At 38.6% G+C, this 6,150-nt stretch overlaps 1 pseudogene; it reads left to right on the top strand.

Annotated features, from left to right (window-relative positions):
* Nucleotides 1–915: 915 nt before the first annotated feature.
* On the top strand, nucleotides 916–1,028 carry LOC122235591 (annotated as a pseudogene).
* The last annotated feature ends 5,122 nt before the right edge of the window (nucleotides 1,029–6,150 follow it).

Raw genomic sequence — 6,150 nt, 5'->3', positions numbered from 1 at the left:
ATTGGCATGGGCCACGAAAATTAGTGGTCAGAGACTGAAGACATGAAAGAGTATGGTTTTCCTTTTGTTCTTTTTCCTTTAAACATTTTTTTAATTCTTTAAAAAATTCCTTTAAATTTTTTTTTAATTTTTTAAAATTTAATTTTGTAATCTCTACACCCGACATGGGGCTTGAACTCACAACCCAGAGATCAAGGCACATGCTCTACCGACTGAGCCAGCCAAGGCACCCTCCTTTTCCCTTTTTTCCCCCCTAATCCTTGTGGTGTAGGACAGAAGGAAAGTCAGGAGGTTGGACACTACATAAGAGACATGGTATAAATAGGGCACAGAGGAAAGTACTAAGATACCAAAATGGGTTAGTTATTGCTGGGTCATGACACGAAACGAGAGGCAGTGGCTAAATTTTGTAAGATCTTAGATACTACCTGTGCAGGTCAGGCCAACGTTTAGACTTTATCCTGTAAGTCAAGGATCAACAACCGTTTTTTGTGTTGGTGTTTTGTTTTTTGTTTTGTTTTGTTTTGTTTTGTTTTGCAAAGGGCCAGATAGCGAATAGAGCTTTGTTGACCCTACCTTCTGTCTTGCAATTACTCATTTCTGCCTCAATTCTACCCTTGGGTTCAAAAGCAGCAACGAATAATAAGTAAATGAATAGTCATGGCTGCGTTCCAGTAGAATCTTACAGGCAAAAAAAAAAAAAAAAAAGGCAATGGGCTAGATTTGACCCAGGGGTCATAATTTGTCTACCCTTGATCTAAGCGATAAAGAACGATTGGCAGGTTTTAAACAGCGGCGTGCCGTTTACGTGTGAGATGGAAGTTGATATTTTTAATAAACTTCTCCAGGGAATCTGACACGTATTAGGTGTAGTAAGCAAGATTCTGCAGTTTGGGCTCTACATCAGAACTGTTCGTGCTCCTTGCTCACCTGGGCAGCACATATACTAACACTGGAACGATACAGAGAAGGTCGGCAAGGCCCCCGCCAAGGATGACACGCGAATTCGTGGAGCTTCCGTGTTTTAAAATTAAAAAACAAAAAACAAAAAGAACTCCGTAGAAGTTTCTGCGATAATCAAATGTTCTATGTCTGCATTATCCAATACAGAAGCCCCTAGCCACATGTGACTAAAAATAACTATTAAATATAAATAGTTACATAGGGGATAGTGGTTGCCCGCTTGAACAGCACAGTTCTAGGCACTGGCCGACATTTGGATTTAGACCCAATTTTAAGTGGAAGCCCAAAGCAAAGAACTACGCTAGGAAATATCTATCCAAGTGGTATTGGGCATCAGCAGTAAATCTGGAAGAGATCATAGAGCAAGTTCTGAGGACACCTTAAAATCATTCATTTCCATTCCTTTACTCAGTCTGTTTCTATCTTGTCTATTGGAATCCTTCGCTTAATTTTCTCCTGAGTTTTTAAGCTTTCTTCATGTGTGAACGCAAGCCATTTATAACGTGAAATGGCCATTTATGATGTGTTACAAATATTTAAAAATTTTTAAAAATATTTTTCTATTTCTTTTGACTTTGTTTACTGTGTTCCTTACCATGGACTTTATTTTAATGTAGTATGTTAATGATCTTTTTTTTGGTGACCTCTAGGTTTTGTGTTACTACTACGAGCCTTCTCTACCCTGTAATTACTGAAAAACATTCCATAGTTTCTTCTGGAATATTTATGACTTGATTATTTTTAAATATTTGCTACATGTGGAATTAATTTATTTTGGTTTAAAGTGTAAGGAAGAGGGGCACCTGGGGGGCTCAGTCTGTTAAGCATCCAACTCTGGATTTTGGCTCAGGTCATGGTCTCATGGTTCGTGTCATCGAGCCCCATGTTCAGCTGTGTGCTGGTGGCATGGAGCCTGCTTGGGATTCTCTCTCTCTCTCTCTCTCTCTCTCTGCGCCCCTGCCCCACACGTGCACATACTCTCTCAAAGGAAATAACATTAAAAATAATAATAAAGCATGAGGAAGAGATCTAACCTAATTTTTTTCCAGACATTTACCCAGGGGACACCGAACCATATATTGAATAATTGATTTCTATCCACAAACATGGCAATGTATCATAAAAAAGAAAATCTCCTGTGTCTATTTGCATATATAGCTCAATTGTGTATTCTATGCTATTGAGCTGCCCATGAGCCAGAATCATACGCTTTAAATTATTAAAAAGCTTATAATGTGTTTGAATATTTGTTAAGATTAGTTCTCCTCTTCCTCCTCCTCCTTTTTTTTTTACTTAAAAAAATGTTTATTTATTTTTTTCGAGAGAGAGTGAAAGGGGGAAGGGCAGAGAGAGAAGGAGACAGAGGATCTATGCTGACAGCAGAGAGAGCCCACTACGGGGCTCGAACCGATGAACCGTGAGATCATGACCAGGTGCCCCGCTTTTTAAAATATGGATTATAGAATCCACTTTGCTAGTTATCTCTTACTTTGAGAAAAGCGATGTGTTTATGCAGTGTGTTTTCCTACTCAAAAACATGGTATGCCTTATGAATCATGCAAGCATTATTCTATATCTCTCAATAGTATTTTTAAAGATTTATGTCATTCTTTTTTCCTAGCATATTGTTATAATAAGTTTCAAACATACCTAAACTCCCGTAGATAAGTCATACATTCTACCCTTTACATTTTACTATATTTGCTCTATCAAATATCTATCCATATATCTCTCTAGTAATCTAAAAAAAATTTTAATGCATTTCAAAGTAAAAATATCCATTCATATATCTCTCTAGTAATCTAAAAAAAATTGTAATGCATTTCAAAGTAAGCTGTGGACGTTAGTAAACTTTACCCTAAAGAATTCAGTATGCATAGCATTAACTAGACTTTAGTACTTGTTTATAGGATTTTTTAAAATGTGAAGCAAAACTTACATGAAAGGAAATGCAGCCATGTTAAGTGTTTGACAAATACAACATTTGTGTAACCCAAAGTTCTGTCAAGATCTAGAATATTACTGTTAAACTGTGAATGGTTTAGATTGATTTTCAAAAGTTATATATACCTACCAGGGGTACCTGGGTGGCTCAGTCCATTAAACATCTAACTTTGGCTCAGGTCACGATCTCACGGTTTGTGGGTTCGAGCCCCACGTCGGACTCTGTGCTAACAGCTTGGAGCCTGGAGCCTGCTTTGGATTCTGTGGCTCCCTCTCTCTGCCCCTCCCTGACTCACACTCTGTCTGTCTCTCTCTCTCTCTCTCAAAAATAAACATTAAAAAAAAATTTTGTTAAGTTGTATTTATACCTTGATTTTATGAGCTAAATCTTACATGGTCGTTCCGTATTACACTTTTTATATATTATTGGATTTGTTTCGCTAATATTTTTTTTTAACGTTTATTTACTGTTGAGAGACAGAGAGAGCATGAGCCAGGGAAGGGCAGAGAGAGGGGGAGACACAAAATCCAAAGCAGGATCCAGGCTCGGAGCTGTCAGCATAGAGCCCGATGCGGGGCTCGAACTCACAGACCGTGAGATCACGACCTAAGCCAAAGTCAGACGCTTAACCGACTGAGCCACCCAGGTGCCCCTGTTTCGCTAATATTTTTGAGAGTCTTCCTGTTCATGAAGAACATTACTTGATAGTCTTCTTTTGTTGTAATGTCTTTGCCTGGTTTTGGTGTTAGTTTTACCCTAGTCTCATAACATGTCAAGATGTGGGGGCCCCCAGGCGCCTCAGTCTGTTGAGCGTCCAACTCTCGATTTCCGCTCAGGTCATGATCTGTGGGATCCAGTCCCACACTGAACTCTATGTTAAGTGTGGGGCCTGCTTGGGATTCTCTCTCTCTCTCTCTCTCTCTCTCTCTCTCTCTCTTTCTCTCTTTCTCTCTTTCTCTCTCTCTCTCTCTCTCTCTCTCCCGCTCCCTCCCTCCCTCTGCCCCTCTCCCTTACTCATGCTCTCTCTCTAAAATTAAACACACACACACACACGCACACGCACACACACACACACATGTCAAGAAGCAATGTTTCCTCCTCATTTCTAGGAGTTTCAGCAAGATTGGCTTTGTTTCTTCCTCAAATGTTTGAGAGGTTTTGAAATAGGTCTCAGATTTTTTTGTGGAAAATTTCTAATAATGAATTCATTTACTTGGGATTCTCTCTCTTCCACTCTCTCTGCCCCTCGCCCACTTGCTAGCACACGCACACTTGTGCTCACTCGCTCTCTCTCTTTCTCTCTCAAAATAAACTTTAAAAAAGCGTCAGTTTTGTTAAGTATCATTTTGTAAGGAACTTGTCTATTTCATCTATGTGTCAAATCCATTAGCATTATTTTATGGCTGTGGGATCTATGTTTATAATCCCTTTCGTTGCTGATGTTAGTAATTTCTCTCCTTTCTTTGAGAAATCTATGAGTTTATTGTATTTTTTGATCTTTTCTAGTAACCATAACCAATTTAAAAAAGCTTTAGTTGAGATATAAGCCACATAGCATGCTTTTTACCTATTTAAAATATGCAATTAAGGGGCACCTGGGTGGCTCAGTTGGTTAGGGTCTGACTTCAGCTCAGGTCACCATCTTGAGGTTGGTGAGTTTGAGCCCCACATGGGGCTCTGTGCTGACAGCTCAGAGCCTGGAGCCTGCTTCAGATTCTGTCTCTCTCTTTCTCTGCCCCTCCCCTGCTCGCGCTCTGTCTCTCTCAAAAATAAACGTTAAAAAAATTTTTTTAATGTGCAATTAATGTTTTTAGGGTACTTGCAGAAATATACAATATGAACACTATCTAATTTTAGAACATGTTCTTTCCTCCAGAAAGAAATCCATAGCCATTAGCCATCTTTGTTAATTTTCTCTATTGGTTATCTGTTTTCAATTTCATTTATAACTGGTATTATCTTTATTATTCTGTCCCATCTCTTCACTTTGGCTTTACAATGCTCTTCTTTTTCTAACTTTTTAAGATGGAATTTTAGGTCATTGAATGGAGGCCATTATTTTCTGATATATAAGCATTATAATTACATATTTTCTTTTAATGCTACATTATCTGTGTCCTACGTATTTTGATGTATTGTATTTGTACTGTCATTTAGTTCAAAATATTTTCTAACTTTCTTTATGATTTTTTTTCTATGATCCATGGATTATTTAGGAGTGTGCTTTTAGATTTCGTTCTTTTATTTCTAATTTAATTCAGTTGTAGTCAGAGAACTTACTCTAGATGATGTTGGTCCTTTCAAATGTATTGAGACTTTTTGGGGCCAGTCTTGGGGACTGTACCATGTGTAGTTGAAAGGAAAATATATTCTGCAAATGTTGAGTATACTGTTATACAAAGGTCACCTAAGTCATAAAAGTTGATAATATTGTTCTGATCTTTTAAGAGTTCTGATGGCCAGCAGAGCTTATACTTGTGGTCCCACAGGACCCTATATATTTGGATTCTTTAAAAGCTGTTGCCTAAGGGGCGCCTGAGTGGCCCAGTCAGTTAAGCGTCCGACTTCAGCTCAGGTCATGGTCTTACAGTTGATGAGTTCGAGCCCCATGTTCGGCTCTGTGCTGACACCTCAGAACCTGGACCCTGCTTCGGATTGTGTGTTTCCCTTTCTCTCTGCCCCTCCCTGACCCATACTCTGTCTCTCTCTGTCTCTGAAGAATGAATAAATCTTAAAAAATAAAAAATAAAAAATAAATAAAGCTAGCGCCTAAGGGTCTGGCTTCAATCAGCTTGAACCTCGGTACTTTGGGACATTGACTGATCTTGACACCGCACCCCCTCCCCTGCCCAAATACTGGGAGCTATTAAAAATAAAATGGGCTACGTGAACAATCCCAAAGCTTTGAGAGACAAGCAAGAAGTAGAGTAGGGTTGAACTCTAAAGTTCATCTCTTATGCAAGGCCAACCCTTCAAAGAGGGTTCAAAGAGAGGTTCTCTCTCTTCAAAGAGAGATGGCTGTTTCATCTAATGCATAGAAACCAATACAGAGTCAAGCTAAATGAGGAAACAGAGGAATATATTCCACATGAAAGAACAAGATAAGACCTCAGAAAAATAACCTTAATGAAATGAAGATATATAATTCACCTAATAAAGGGTTCAAAGTAATAGTCATAGAGATGCTCACCAAATTTGGGAGAAGAATGGATAAACACAGTGAGAACTTGAACAAAGGAAAT

This window comes from Panthera tigris, chromosome X (genome assembly GCF_018350195.1).
Source record: "Panthera tigris isolate Pti1 chromosome X, P.tigris_Pti1_mat1.1, whole genome shotgun sequence".
In the NCBI taxonomy this organism is placed as follows: domain Eukaryota; kingdom Metazoa; phylum Chordata; class Mammalia; order Carnivora; family Felidae; genus Panthera; species Panthera tigris.
Note: the sequence above shows the minus strand (reverse complement) of the source record. Positions and strands in the feature narration are given on the sequence as shown.